Source organism: Echinops telfairi, unplaced genomic scaffold (assembly GCF_000313985.2).
Source record: "Echinops telfairi isolate 266 unplaced genomic scaffold, ASM31398v2 ScPeMD7_11;HRSCAF=52, whole genome shotgun sequence".
Lineage (NCBI taxonomy): Eukaryota > Metazoa > Chordata > Mammalia > Afrosoricida > Tenrecidae > Echinops > Echinops telfairi.
This window is the reverse complement of record NW_022103908.1, coordinates 6,828,014-6,842,890: the sequence shown is the minus strand read 5'-3', so window position 1 is coordinate 6,842,890 and position 14,877 is coordinate 6,828,014. Positions and strand designations below refer to the sequence as shown.

Below are 14,877 nucleotides of genomic sequence, written 5' to 3'. Positions count from 1 at the left end.
TTATATTCATTCACCCTCATAGACACACACATGCACAGTTGTGAGTTAGGATCGCAATCTTTTTTATTCAGGGGAACTGAAGAAAAATCCTAGTTGAATATTGTGGCGTCATCACCTCATGTCCTACCCTGCTGCCTTTACATCGATTCTGACTCCTAGTGACTCATCTGTGGTCAGAGTCGTCGGAAACCCCTCAGGGTTTCTGAGACTATACACCTTTCCAGGAGCAGAGCGCCTCGTTTTTCTCCAAAGTAGCAGCTGGTAGGTTAGAACCGGGGAAGTTGAGATTAGCAGAAGGGTGCCTAACCCACAGTGCCACCAGGGCTCCTTTTATAGCCTGAGCAGTGGAGAGTTCTTTTTCCAGACCTCATGGGTGATAAAGCACACTAATGTAAGGTCAAAGAAAATCTAAACACCGTTTGAAGATACTTGAGGGATGCTTTTGATGGCTGGATGCAGTTGAGACACTCTTAACCCAGGCTTTGAAAATGCCCTTGGCCTTTTCAGTCCATGACACACAGAGGGTGCGCACCACTCCCTAGTTCTGCCACTTTCCAGAGAGGGCAAACACTTTCCCCCTCCGTGGTTTTACTTGTGGGAAACTCACTGCCATCAAGTGATGCTTACCCCTAGCTGCACTGCTGGACCGGGTACAACTGCCCACATGAGTTTCTAAGACTAACTCTTTACAGGGGTAGGAAGCCTCGTCTCTCTCCCATGGAGCAGTTGGTGGTTTCAAACTGCTGACCTTGCAGTTAGCAGCCCAAGAGGTCCAGTAAAGAGTCTTCACTTTAAGGAGTCTGTTGATTGCAGAGCAAACTTGGGAATTTACCTAGCCCAGCGATTTTATGTCTCCTCTATCTTCCTTCTCGAGATGTAAGGGATAACAGAAGATTGGCCCAATAATGAAGATTTGGGACCTTGTTAAAATGACAATATATTTTTGAAATTTCATTTATTTGTTTGTCTATTGCACGCACAAATGCAATGCTTGGCAAAGAATATTAATAAGCAACTACCAAATCAACTATGATTGTACACTTATAAATCATTACAGTTCATATATTTACTGATTATTTATATAACAAATGCTTAGAGTTGCAGAAGAAAAGCCAGGTGGTCCTGTCGATTAGACGGTGGGCTATGAGCCACACAGTCAGCAGTTTGAACCTACCAGCCACTCCTTAGAAAGATGAGGCAGTCAAGGTAACAAGCGGCCATCTAGCTCAGAAGCAACAAAGCCCACGTGGAAGAAGCACACCGGCCTGTGCAATCACAAGGTGTTGAAGGTATCAGGTATCAGGCATCATCAGAACAAAAAATCTTACCACAGCGAATGAGGGGGGGAGTGCGGAGTGGAGACCCACGGGAGATTTGTAGCCCATTTGTAGGCCACTGGAGATCCCCACGCAGAGGGGTCTCGGGAGGAGATGAGCCAGACGGTGCGATGTAGCAACGATGAAAAATACAACTTTCCTCCAGTTCCTGAATGCTTCCTCCGCCCCCCACTATCATGGTCCCAATTCTACCTTGCAAGTCTGGCTAGACCAGAGGGTGTACACTGGTACAGATAGGAACTGGAAACACAGGGAATCCAGGGCGGATGATCCCTTCAGGACCAGTGGTGTGGGTGGCGATACTGGGAGGGTAGAGGGAGGGTGGGTTGGAAAGGGGAAGCCAATTAAGGATCTACATGTGACCTTCTCCCTGGGGGACAGACAACAGAAAAGTGGGTGAAGGAAGACGTCGGACAGGGCAAGATAATGACAAAATAGTAATTTATAAATGATCAAGGGTTCATGAGGGCTACTCGGAGGCAGAGAGGGGAGACTTTCTACTCCCATAAACAGCCTTATGGGGGAAGAAACTGGCTACCAATGTGCATTGGAGAGATGACTGTAGATCAAAATGATAAACCTGTCTTGAATGGTTGAAACCTTGTCGGTTGATTTCCCCATCTGATGCACATTGGGCCTGATCTATTTTTCAACATTGTTTTTTCTTTTTATATTGAGGTTTTTCTCAGATGTATTTTGTCATTGGGTGTATCCTTCTTGAATTTTTGGTTTTTCGGCTTATGAAACCCAGGACTGATGAGCCTCTAGAGACACAAGTAGAAGGAAGGGGGTCCAGTGAGGGAGGAGGGGAGTGGTAAAGGGGAGCTGAATATGAAGGAGTTCAAGAAGGAAGAGAATGTTTTGAAACTGGTTGGGGAGGCAATTGTACAACACTGCGTGATGTGATTGAACTGTGCAATGATATATCTGTATTAGCTCCAAATGTTTGGTGTTGTTTTGTGTGTGTGTGTGTGTGTGTGTGTGGGGAGTTCATCTCAGAAACCCACAAAGGCCATTCTCCGCTGTCCTAAAGGTCGCTGAGAAAGGATGGCAGTGAGTTGAGGTGGTCTTTTGCTAAGCTAAGAGATTGACAGACCGACAGCCTGAGAAGCCCTGTCTAGGTCCACTGTGCATTGGACTAAACATGGCGGCAGTGATCTGTTTTTGTTGGTGCAGTGTGTGGGAGACACATGAAATGCTCTGATGGTTGGGTTTTCTGTAGAACTCACTGGATTGCAGTATTTCCACCTTAGTGAATATTGCTTTGAACGTAACTCAGCCTTGCCTCTGTGGCGTGGCGGTGCTCCCTTGAGCATTAATCATTGGAGTGTGTTGTCACAGTGGTACTGACAGGCTTGATGCTTGTGACAAGATTAAGCCTATGCTGTTGTTAAGTAGCGACGGCAAAGCATTGTCTTTCCTCACTGCCACTGAGTTGATTCCACCACTGTATAAGGAAGGACAGGGTAGAACTGCCTCTGTGGATTCCCAAGACGGTAAATCCTTATAGGAGTAGAAAGCCCGGTCTTTCTCCCAGCAACGCATCTCAGTTACTACAAAATTATAAGCAGGAGATATTTCCTCTCTTCTAGATGGATGAACTGAGGTTCACAGAGGCTATTAAACTTGTTTAACATCACACTGCTCTTAGAAGTGAAAAACCAAGACAACCAAACCACTGCCATGGAGTGTCCATTCTGGCTCCTGGCGACCCTATAGGACAGGGGAGACCTGCCCCTGTGTGTTTCTGAGATGGTTACATGAGAGTAGAAAGCCCCATCTTTCTCCCGTGGAGCCCCTGGTGGTTTCGAACTGCTGACCTTGTGCTTAGCAGTCCATGGGATCACTGTGCCACCAGGGCTCCTGAAGAAGTGGAGGGACCATGGGAATTCACTTCCCTGTGACTTGAGCCCTGCCTCTTCCTATTTTGTTGCCCCCAAAGGAGAGCATTTGTAGGAAATCTTTTGCATAGCTGACATGGAGAAAGGTGAAGAAGCAATTACCATGACTTTGTATGGGAAACAGGTGAGTCTGCCAGGATCCAAAATATAATCTATCAAATCATGCCAAACGACCCGTTAAACCTAGTGGAACACTACTGTGTCGTGTTCGCAGGCACCGTTCATGACTGGTGGCATGTTGTCCTGGAGAAGGAGCTTGGCGATGTCACTGTGGTAGATGATGGCTCTTTCTCTATTGGCTGACTCCACAGGGCCACCTGCAAAACAAACGCTGGATGCCGTGTTTATCTTTTTTAAAAAGAAAGAAAGAAAGAAAGTAAAAGCCCACATCCCCTTCAGACTTCTGTTGGTTAGTGAATGAAAACCGGTAGTAGGTCCTTTGTACAAGTGAAATTTCAAAAATCAAGACTACTTGTGCAGGCGCACATTGCTTCCTTGCCCGTCAACTCTTTACAGGAGTAGAAAGCCTCGTGTTTCTCCCAAGGAACAGCTGGTGGTTTTAAACTACCGACCTCACACTTAGCACAATGTGCAGCCACAGTATCGTGCAACCATAACTTAGTATGCATTGAGAAATTAAAAGACATTCTGTGTGACTTCGCTGTCTTGTGATAGCTGCTTCATTGTGGTGGTCTGGAATTGATCCTGCAATGTCTGCCAGGCATGCCCGTCCTCTGCCCTCACCATTGGCCCATCCCTTGCTGTTGACTCTTGACTGCTGTCCTGTGTGGGTTGGGCACAGCCCTGCGCTCGGCTCATCTAGACTGACTTGGGAATGTCATTACCCACATAACGTAGTGGTGACTTTCTGAGGATTGGTGCCTCTGAGGGGCTTCTGTGTCTCTCAAGAGCTAGGACTTTGACATCTGCTTCGACTGTGTCTGGGCCTTGTTTGTGCCTGTTGGCTTTGGATGGGCGTTCCCAGAGAGATGAGAGGCCACTTTACCTTCAGTTGGGTTTGGGGAAAATACAAAAGAGTTGGGACACAGGTCTTCTGGGATACTCCATTCCTTTAAGATTATTTTAAGAATTGACTATTTCAATAGATTTGGCTGTGTTAAACCTTCCATTTTGCTTATGTGGCTGTGAGCTCCTTGAGAATTATCTCCACCCAGTATTCAGCAGAGCACCTGCAACAAGACACTCAGCCCATGTTTAATGGATGCAGCACCGCGGCCCTTCTATAGAGGAACACAGTATTCAGGGAGGACCTTCTTCCTGCCTCCCTGGCCTCCTCTCATGTCTGTATTGGTGGAACCCAGTTGTGAGGCTCTAAACAGAAACTTGCATCATTCTGACTCATAGGGACCCCTTAGGACAGGGTGGACTGCCCCTGTGAGTTCCCGAGACTAACATGTTACATGAACTAAGCCTTGTAGCACATGAAAGCCTTGTATTTCAACTGTGGAACAGCTGGTGGTTTCAAACTGCCGATGTTGCAGTTAGCAACCCAACACATAACTACTATGCCCCTTAATCCTAAAGGTAACCGTTATTTTGTCAGCTGAAAGGTATCCCTGGTGGTGCACTGGGTTAAGTATTAGGTGCTAACCACAAAGTCAGCATTTCAATCCAGCAGCCACTCTGTGCAAGAAAGATGAGGCTGTCTGCTCCCAGGGAGAGTTACAGCCTTGGAAACCTGGAGGCGTAGTCCTGCTCTGTTTCAGGGTCATTAGGAACTGGAATCGACTGGATGTCAGGAGGGGTAACAGATTATCTTTAGTCACAGCAATGCCGAGCATTGTGGAAAGATGCAGAGTGGAGGCATGGAGTTATTCAAGGTGGCTTCTAAACGAGCAGCTCTTGGTAAGGGCTGCCAATGTGTAGGAAGCATTATTATTTTTTAGCTCCACAGATGAACAGGCATTTATGGTTAGTAGTTCTCTATTCTATGATTTCCAAGATTCAGCTTCTCTTAAGGTGGAGGCTACATTTCTAGAGCACCGTGTGCCACTGCCATTAGCATCCTGCACCCACCTACAGGTTCTGGTCCTGAGAGCTGTGCTGGAAACGGCTGTTTCCCGCCACAGCCTCCCATTTTGCCACCATGGACGGCTAAAAGGACAACCCGATCTGATTTAGAAGGTGTATAGGCAGGGTCTTGAAGAGGGCGGGGGAGGGTAAGACTTACATATTTGAATATATTGTCAGGAGAGACCAGTCCCCCTGGAGGAGGATATCATGTTTGGTAAAGGGGCAATGAAAAAGAGGAATTATCGAGGATTCATGAGGGAGGGAGGGTGGGGAAGGAAGGCAAAAAGGGAGGCAAAAAATGAGAAGCTGATTCCAAGGGCTCAAGTAGAAACAAAATGTTTTGAAAATGATGACGGCGACATGTGTATAAATGTGCCTGACACAATGGATGGGTGTATGGATTGTGATAAGAGTTGTACGAGCCCCCGGTAAAATGATCCTTAACAAGCTGGGTCGGCACCATGGCTGCAGCAATGGGCTTGAGCCTCGGAGCACTTGTTGAGGAGGCCCAGGACCAGCAGGGTGCCACTGGGTTGCCCTGGTCATCGTGCCTCTGTGACGTGGAACCGACTCACGGGCAACAACAAGCACATCTCCGAGGGAGTCCCCTTCCCAATCCACCTGCTTTGCCTTCTGAAGACATGGCTAAAGTACTGTACATTTTTAGATTTCACTAAGGACATGGCAGTGGCAGCCCTGGAACAAGTGATCTGTGCTTGTGAAAGAATCTTCTGTTGGGAAAATCCCGGTTGGTTCATCCCTCTTCCCTCTCTCCATGCCAGGATTTGGCGATCCTTTCCTTGGGCTGTTTCATCAATTTGTTCGCACAGAATAGGGGCATTTTCATGAATACACCCAGAGAGAGCCACACCCTCTGCGGTGTCCTTGAATCCACTCGAATGATGCTCCGATGTAGTTGGTAGTAAACATTTGTATTGTAACTTACTTTGAATTACTCTTAGGGGATTATGTCACCAGTACGTTTTTAATAGAAAATAGGGTGGAAGTCTAGTTTAGCTTTTCACTTCAATGTGGTTGTTATTGTTAAGTGGCATCGAGTCGATTCTAACTCACAGCAACCCGCTGTTTAACAGAACGAAACACTGCCTGGCTGGCCCTGTTCTCACGAGTGCTCTTAGGTTTGAGTCCATTGTTGACGCCACTGTGTCAACCCGTCTTGTTCAGGGCCTTCCTCTTTTTTGCTGGCCCGCCACTTTTCCAGTCATGATGTCTGCCTCCAGGGACTGGCCTCTCCTGTTACATTCCCAAGGACGCGAGATGAAGTCTTACCATCTTGCTTCTAAGGAACGCGCTGGCTGTACTTTTACCGAGTCAGGTCTGTTTGTTCTTCTGGCAGACCGTGGTACTTTCAGTGTTCCTCGTCAGCACCACAGTGGAAATGCATCCGTTTCTTAGGGTTTCCCGTGTTCAGTGACCAGCCTTCACATGCCTGTGGGGCGATATGAAAATACCGTCACGTGTCATTATTTGATAAAATGGTTATATGACAGAACATACTTATGGGTGTTTCTGCATATAGTTAATTATATTTAAATGGCTTCCTTGGCAACATCAAATGATCTCCTACCGGGGACAACTTTTGGGGATGCATGCAACTTCAAGTATAACTCTACATGCCTGTGAATTAAACTAACACTGAGTTAACTAGTATGTTTTCCCAGATTAAGAAAACACTCATACCTACATCTGTCTTTCAGGCGGTAACGGAGAAGAGTTTTAAAACCAAGGATTTCCGAGCCTCCTTAGAAAATGGTGTCCTGTTGTGTGAGTAAGTATTCGTGTTTAAAAACATAATTCAAAATGCCAAGTGCGCGCTCGTTCTCTCTCTCTCTTTCTGTGTGTGTGTGTGTGTGTGTGTAAGAGCCCCTCCCCCACAGTCATGGGAGATTTGATCCTTGCAAATTGATAGCTCCACACTACATGACGGGTGGGGGGGTGGGGGGGTGGGGGGTTTATCAATCTCTGTATCTAAAGATAGCATTGATGCAATACATATTATTTTTAATTAGTGAACAAGAAAGATTCAGTCACTGCAGCCAGTAAGGGTGGATGGGTGGAAAGAAGCCTTCCTCTGCTCCACCAGCTGTCACTTCCTCTGACCAGATTAGCCTAAGCACTGGCCTTGCTTCAGAAGTTAGTGTGACCCTCCTGTCTGCGGTAAGTAAGGAGCGTCACTGGAGAGCAAATTTGGACAGTGGCACTTTTTTCCCCCTTTATGCTTTCTAAGTGGGTTCATTTCTTTAGTGAAACCAGCTGTGTCTGTCTGGGGTTGTCTGCAACCAATCAGAGTCCCGCTGGGTGTGTGAGTGACGTAGGCAGTTGGGTCTGTGGGGTGTAAGGAGAAAGCCTATCTTGGAGCAGGGGACACACATGGCGCAAGCAAGTCACAAGAATGTACTTGAGCCACCCACCCATAATTTTGAATGCACTGAACTATCCCAAGTTATCGCATAGGTATTTATGGAATCTGTCCACATTTAAGTGGTGGGAGCTGGTGCACTAGAACTTGGATGATTTCGATTCATTTTGAAGGAGGTTGTTTACCAAAAATGGAAGGAGTCAAAAAGCCTGAGTCTGATTCCTTGCCCTTTCCTTGCTAGTTGTGTGCATGTGAGCAACTGATGATCACACGGACCCTTGTTTCTCCTTGTGGAGTGGTGGCCATCATGGTATATGATCTGCCCAATTTATAGTGTTGCAAAATTCAAGGATAGGTACATTATGGTTTCAAACAAACGATTATGCTTTTTATAACGAAGGCCTGTTGATACCTATCTCATCAGCTCTGTTGGACAGGTGTGCAGCCTTCTTTGTCAGACTCACCTGAATGCCATTGAGTCAGTTCTGACTCATAGCCACCCTCATAGCTAGTCCAGGGTAGAACTGCTCTTGGTAGAACTGCTCTTGTGGGTTTCTGGACTACAGCACTTGAAGCCATGTCTTTCTCCCGTGGAGTGGCTGTTTTGGACTGCTGGCTTTGCGCTTAGCAACCCAGCCGGTAGCTACTGAGGCCCCCAGGGCTTATGATCGTAGTATTTAATGCAACAACAGGAAGTTGCTGGTATTCTACCACTTGTTATCGACCAAGCTGCTTGTCTTTAAAAACATTTACAACTTTTTCTGACATACAATTTAGTGGTTAAATATATTAAAAAGAATTCTGCAATAATCATTGCACTTTTAGATCCTTTTCTTCATTCCTTTTTTTTATTTTTAAATGAAGTGACCATTTCCCCCCAACCTCTCTTGGGAGCTATGAATCTAGTTAATCTTTATGGATTTTCTTATCATGGATTTCATATAAAGAAAATCATACGAAAGAAAACCCAGCAACAACAAAATAAAACAGAAAAACCTCACTGCCAAAGAAAGCAGAAAATAATAGAAGTTAGAACAAGTGAAAAATGAGTCAAAAGGGAAAATAATGGGCAAGATGTGAAATTTTCAAGCTAACCCCCTTCCGTGCACTCTGTCTGAGGGGACAAGACTCGCTTCTGCAGTCAGTGGACACTGGGAGCTCAACAAGCAGTGGTCAGTCTTAGGAGGGTCACCTGAAGATACAAAGCAAGCCCACGGGAGAAGGGACATGAATAACATTTAAGGGATGTTTCTTGGCTTCGCTCAGGCTTCTCTTGAACATCACCATTGCCACACGGTGCTTACAATGGATTTAAGCAGGCCATTTATTCCAGATGGCCACTGACGGGAAACTCCTTTTATCTTGATGTGAAGATTTCATGACTTTTGTGTCCAGTAGTTGTGAGGAAAGGCAGCGAGACCAAGGCTGTTAGTGATGGATCGTTTGCAGCACAATTGCTTTATTATCGTTTCCAAGCCTTCGAAATCTGGATAGGAGTTAGGTGAGTTTATGTAGGAAGTGTGCTTATAAGTACGGTGTTGATTTTATACACATGAGACAATATAATCCAAAATACACGATCTTTTCAAAGAGGCCACTACTTTGTGGATTACAGAGCTTTCGTGATGAACTATTGCCCAAAGCATATTCGCGGTCTCCTTTTGGAGCGATTGCTTCTGTAACGGTTTTATTGGACACATCGGATGTGTGTGTGTGTGTGTGTGTGTGTGTGTGTATCATTGCCACCGAGTGGGTTCTGACTCCAGCCGTCCTGTACGGCGTTTCTGAGGCTGTACCTCTTCCTGAGCAGAGAAAGCTTCACAGTTCCCTCTTGAATATACTGGCTAATGACACCTAATTTTTAAATTCAAGTGTAAATTTATGCACGAGAATGGGCTCTGTCTGATTTGAAGTAATTTCCAAAAAGTCTCCTGAGCCTGGCGGGATGAGCATATTATTACGAGGAGGCTATTCAGGATTACTGAATAACCATTTTGATCACAGGTGGGACTGTTAGCATCAATATGAGGGGGCTTTAAAATGGTTTGGGAAGAGCAAACTTAAAAGATAATGCCATTTCCCCCACAAATTATTGACACTCTAATTTAGGTAGAGTCTACCTTAATGGCGATAAGAAACATTTAGCTGCACATCTTTGGAAATATTTATGTATTTATTTTTGGTCACTTTAATTCCCAAACGTTTAATAGTTCATTATTAGTTTGCTCATTTCAGTAACACCAGTATGGAATTGTGCGTCCCTATAGCCTAGTCCTTATTTTGAGTACCTCGTCGTCTGTAAATGAGGGCGTCCTGGGAGTGTAGTGATTTGCACATTGGACCGCTAGCCACACGGTCAGTAGTTCCAGGTCACCAGCCACTCTGCGGGAGAAAGAGGAGACCCTCTGCTCTTGTTAGAGTTACCGTCTTGGAAACTTACGGGGGCAGTTCTACCTTGTGGCGTACTTTTGCCCCATCGGGTCAATATCAGTTGCAATCAACTAGATTATGGTGAGTTTTGCTTTGTGGTTTCTATTCTTCAAATGAGTGCTTTCTAAAAGGAGCTTTGGTAAATATTAAGCAGTAATCACCAGCAGTTGTGATTTACTGTGTTTTTGTGGTTGGGTGCCATTGAACCCGTTCCGACCCTATGAACAGTAGACCCAAGCACTGCCGGGTCCTGCACCGTCCCCACAATGGCTCTTCGGTGGGAGCCCATTGTGGTAGCCACTGTGTCATTTCTTCTCTTGATGCTCTGACACTTTTTCACAGACCTTCCACATGACGTCCTGTTCTAGGGCCTGGTCTTTCCTGACAACATGCCCCAAGGATGTGAGACAACGTGATATACTGTAGGGACACCAAAATATTGCGTAATATTTATATTAAAGTTTCCCTCCATATGGGAATCACGTTGTTTATAATCCCTGGTTAATGAAGATCTATTAAGCTAATAGGAGTAGGTTTGATTGAGGAATAAAGTTCCAATCTGAAGAATTCTTAGGCAGTGAAGGGATTAAGTAGACACCACTCTTTGGAACCACATGTCCCCGAGTTATGCTCCCTGAGAGGAAAATGGAACCAGTGGCTCGGAGGCCTACTGTTTGAAGCTCTGACTCTCAACCTAAGGCAACTGGAGTTGGCGGTCCCGGAGGAGAGCGAGCCCTGGACCTACGGTGGTGAGTCATGGGGCCATGTCTGCCAGGTCAGCGGTTGGGAACCACCAGCTGCTCCGCAGGAGAAGACGGGGCTTTGTAAAGAGTTACTGTCTTAGACACTCACAGGGGCAGCTCTACCCTGTCCCAAAGGGCCGCTGCGAGCCAGCATCGACTGGCTGGCAGTGAGCTTGGGGTTTTTGTTGTTCCTGGAGAAGTTTTTCGTCATCAAAGATCTCAGGTTTTAACGGGAATATGAGTAGGAAGCATTTAAAGATCTGAATTCATTTTCTTACAGGACCAGGCTAATTTCTGTTTAGTTCACTTCCAGAAGAGTGATGGATTCTTGGGAAGCAGAGGGTCTGCTTGCTGCCTATTAAGAACATCTAGGCAGTCTTGTTTATTATTTGCATCAAAGAGTTTTCTTAGTCTTTCACCTAGCACTTTCAGGAGCTCTTTATCCATCTGTGTAGCTGGTCTCCTTTTTAAATGGCAGCCTGAAATATCAAAGTCAAGAGTTGGAGGATGTGAGCTTATTATAGTTTCCACCCAACTATATGCATTGCCCTGGCGTTTCCGAGGGTCTGAACTGGGTCTGCACTCTGTGCCCAGGTTTCAGACAAGATTCTCAGGTGAGTCAGGAGGGCCTGAAGTTGTGCCCGTTGCCTTTTCACTTGATGGACTCTGGAAATGAGCAACTTTATAACATCATCTTAGTGCCGCGTCATTTGACTGGTGGTGGGGGCTAGTGAGTACATGGCAGGGTGAAAGAATGCCTGTTAAAGTCGTTCAGGTAATTCTTTTACTGCTGACTTGAAAGGCGTGATTTCTCTTTGCTTTACCAAACAGTGAAATGGGATCAGCCTAAATTTCATGCTGTCCCATTCACAAAAGGAGTGGCAAGCGTCTACAAAGAGATTTTAGCCCCTTGTTTATGCTTTTCCATGACTTTTAATCACTAATCCGTGCCCTGTCTTGAGAGAGCCTGGGTGTCACTCTGGGTGAGGTGTTCATGGACTTGTTAACCGAAAGGTTGCCTGTTCAACCCTGCCAGTTCCTCCGAGAGAAGATTGGAAGTCAGCCGTGGGCATCCATGTAAGGTGGCTGAGAGCTGGGCTTGACCTGATGGCTGTGGATTTGGTTTGATGGCTGTCTTCAGCAGCCACATGCAATGTTTCTTTGTGATTATTACGGCTGCCTTACTCCTCAACTTAAAATAGACATGTAAAAGATTTGCCACTATAAACAACATCCATGATCCCTTTATGGCTCTGTTTTTCTAACAGAATTACCTCTCTTCTCTAAACATAATTGGTTATGACATATCGAGCTTGTGAGATGAGTCAGTACTCTCTGAGTTCCTTGTCTTACAATGGCAACTTTAGAGATAATCTAATGAAATCATTCTTTATGCTTCCTCTGTAATAAGAGCCAATTGAAGGCCATCTCCTCAGATTTATCAATGGTGGTATGTAAGGCTGGGTCCCCTAGAGAAGCAAGAAAAGGTTATATGTGTATATAAAGAAATAAATTTCTATCCAGAACGTGGGTCACACACTGACTAGAAGTGGGTAAATCCAGTCCAGTTCAAATCCGCAGGTCAGATGCTAAGCTTGAGGCTTTACCTCACCCAAATAACTGCCAGGGTGCATGAACCAGGAAGCAGGACATCAGACTTGGAAGCAGGAAAGACAGAGGCTGGTGGACAAAGAGGCTGATAGATCCCAAGGTCAGCAGACAATATGGCAGGCCACTGAGAGCTCTTGGGTTGGCAGGCAACATGGCAGGCTGTTGACTAAAGCCAAAGACCAGCCAATGAGACCGATGCAAGATCCAGGCGACAAGTTCTGTCTAGTATCTGTTTGTACATATGAAGTAGGCCACTCTTAGGGCTGTGACCTGGGTAAGGGGTTTCACTCTACCTTTGTCTTCCCACAGTTCCTTGGCGGCTCACAGCAGATTCCATCATGGAGCTGTTAACATTATGTTAAGTCACCTGAGAGAGGCTTAACTTGCCAAACTGCTGAGAATCCTGGTCCTGCCAAGTTGTCACAAACCTTTCACCCTTGGATAATTTGGCCAGTCTATAATTCCCAAGCCTTTGGAACAATCCCAAGCCTTTGTCCCAAAGCATCCATGCACATGAATTGTATGCCTTTTCAGACATTCAACGTGTATTATTGAGAGGACTTCTCAGTCACCAGGCCTTCTTTCGTCGTCCTCGTATGTACGAGAGGATTTGTAGGAGTTGGTATTGATTTGACCGCAGTGAGTTAGGTTTTCGGTAAAGCTTGCAAAGAGTGGGGACAGAAATCCCATTTCTATGTATGCCCAAGGAGCCCTGGCGGCACTGGCGACTCAACGCTGAACCGTTAACCATAAGATCTGCAGTTCAAACCAGCAACGGCTCCTGCAGAGGGAAAGATGAGGCTAGCTGCTTCCCCCAAAATGCACAGCCTCAGAAACCCTTTCTAAGGCTGCCGAGTCAGAATCCACTCGATGGCAGTGCGTTTAGTTTGGGCTTGATGCATATACCTACCATATAACCACTGTACTCCGTGCCTAAGGTCCGGTAGCATTCTGGTAAAGTGCCTTCAACAGAAGAAGAACCGGCATTGCTTCCTCAGGGCAGAAGAAGAGTTTGCCACCTCTCGATCACGGCAGAAAGCAGTCTTGGTGGTTGCCGGGGGACTGTCACACAGCACGCACAGACGATTGGTGCTATAGCTGGACACTTGGGACCATGTGGGACCTAGAGGGTCTGCAGTGCCAGTGAAAGCTTTTTCCCTTCGTTTCTGGTTTTGAATGTCCTGAAATAGACATCGGTTTGTTTACATACAGTGGTGGTAAATGCCAAAACTCTCCGTGCCCCCGATCCTTTGTTATGCCTTTGGAAACTCAAGTAGGACAGACTGTTTTTCTTCTCTTCAAGTAATATCAACTTTGAGGTTTCCAAGTTACTTGCTTAACCCTGCAATAGTCAAACAAAAGTGCAGGGATTCAGGTTCAAAAGGATACTTTTAAAAATGTTAGACTGTGTTTTCCCCCACCACCTGGCATGTTTTCTGGTTGGCATCCTTGTGCTTTCTTTCTCTCTAAGCTTCAATCAGTCAGTAATTCAAAACTGTATAACAAAAAAGTATTTTTCTCATTTCAATAGTTTTTAAAGAAATGTGTTAAGTTAAAGATCAGCTTGGTAAACAATTTAAATTGATTTAAAAATTTGTTTATGTTTGAGTAGCCACAATTTCCAGACATATTTGAAATTTTAAGGAGTTCTGGTGGCATGGTGATTGTGGGATATATATTGGGTTTCTGACCGCAAGGTTGGCAGTTCAAAACCACCGGGTGCTCTTTGGGAGAAAGATGAGACTTTCTGCCCCTGAAACGATTTACAGCCCCTGAAGCCCTCAGGGGCAGTTCTACTCTGGGTTGGAATAGAATCGGATAGTGAGTTTGGATTTTTTTTTAAAACAACTTTATTAAATAGATCATCAGCGCATATGTTACTCGCTTCTTTTTTTAGTAAAGTATTTTCACTTCTTGGGGACCTAGGATGGAGAGGTATATGGGATTTAAATTTAGGGCCAAGACCTGTTGATGGTACCCACAAGCTTATGAGACATAAAGGATTAAGATTTTTAACCCTTAAGTCTGAGGCCAAAAATATTTTTGAGAACTTTTACAAAATTTAAAATTGAAAAAACATCTGAAGAACCAAACTCATTCTTACTAAGTGCAACTGGACTGTAAAACAACTCTAGGGTTTCTAAGGCTCCTGTTTCTCCTTCCGAGCAGCTGGTGGCTTTGAACTGCTGACTGTTCTGGTTAGCGTCACATTCTTTAATCACTGTACCACTCGTCCTTGAAAGTTCATCAGCTGAATATTATCCTCCATGGAGGTATTTTTAAAAATCATGGGAGTTCTCCAGTAAACACGTAGAAAACCACATGTTTGGTTTTTTTAAATCATCTTATTAGGGGCTCATACAACTCTTATCACAATCCATACACACATCAATTGTGTAAAGCGCATTTGTACATTCATTGCCCTCATCATTCTCAAAACA

At 45.2% G+C, this 14,877-nt stretch overlaps 1 long non-coding RNA gene across 1 annotated transcript in view; it reads left to right on the top strand.

The window, feature by feature from the left end:
• LOC123521351 overlaps positions 1-14,877 on the top strand; it is a 141,137-nt gene that overhangs the window by 85,952 nt on the left and 40,308 nt on the right. The window contains exon 2 of the long non-coding RNA XR_006679807.1: positions 6,991-7,061. This is a non-coding gene — a long non-coding RNA (uncharacterized LOC123521351). The remainder of the gene's footprint in view (positions 1-6,990; positions 7,062-14,877) is intronic.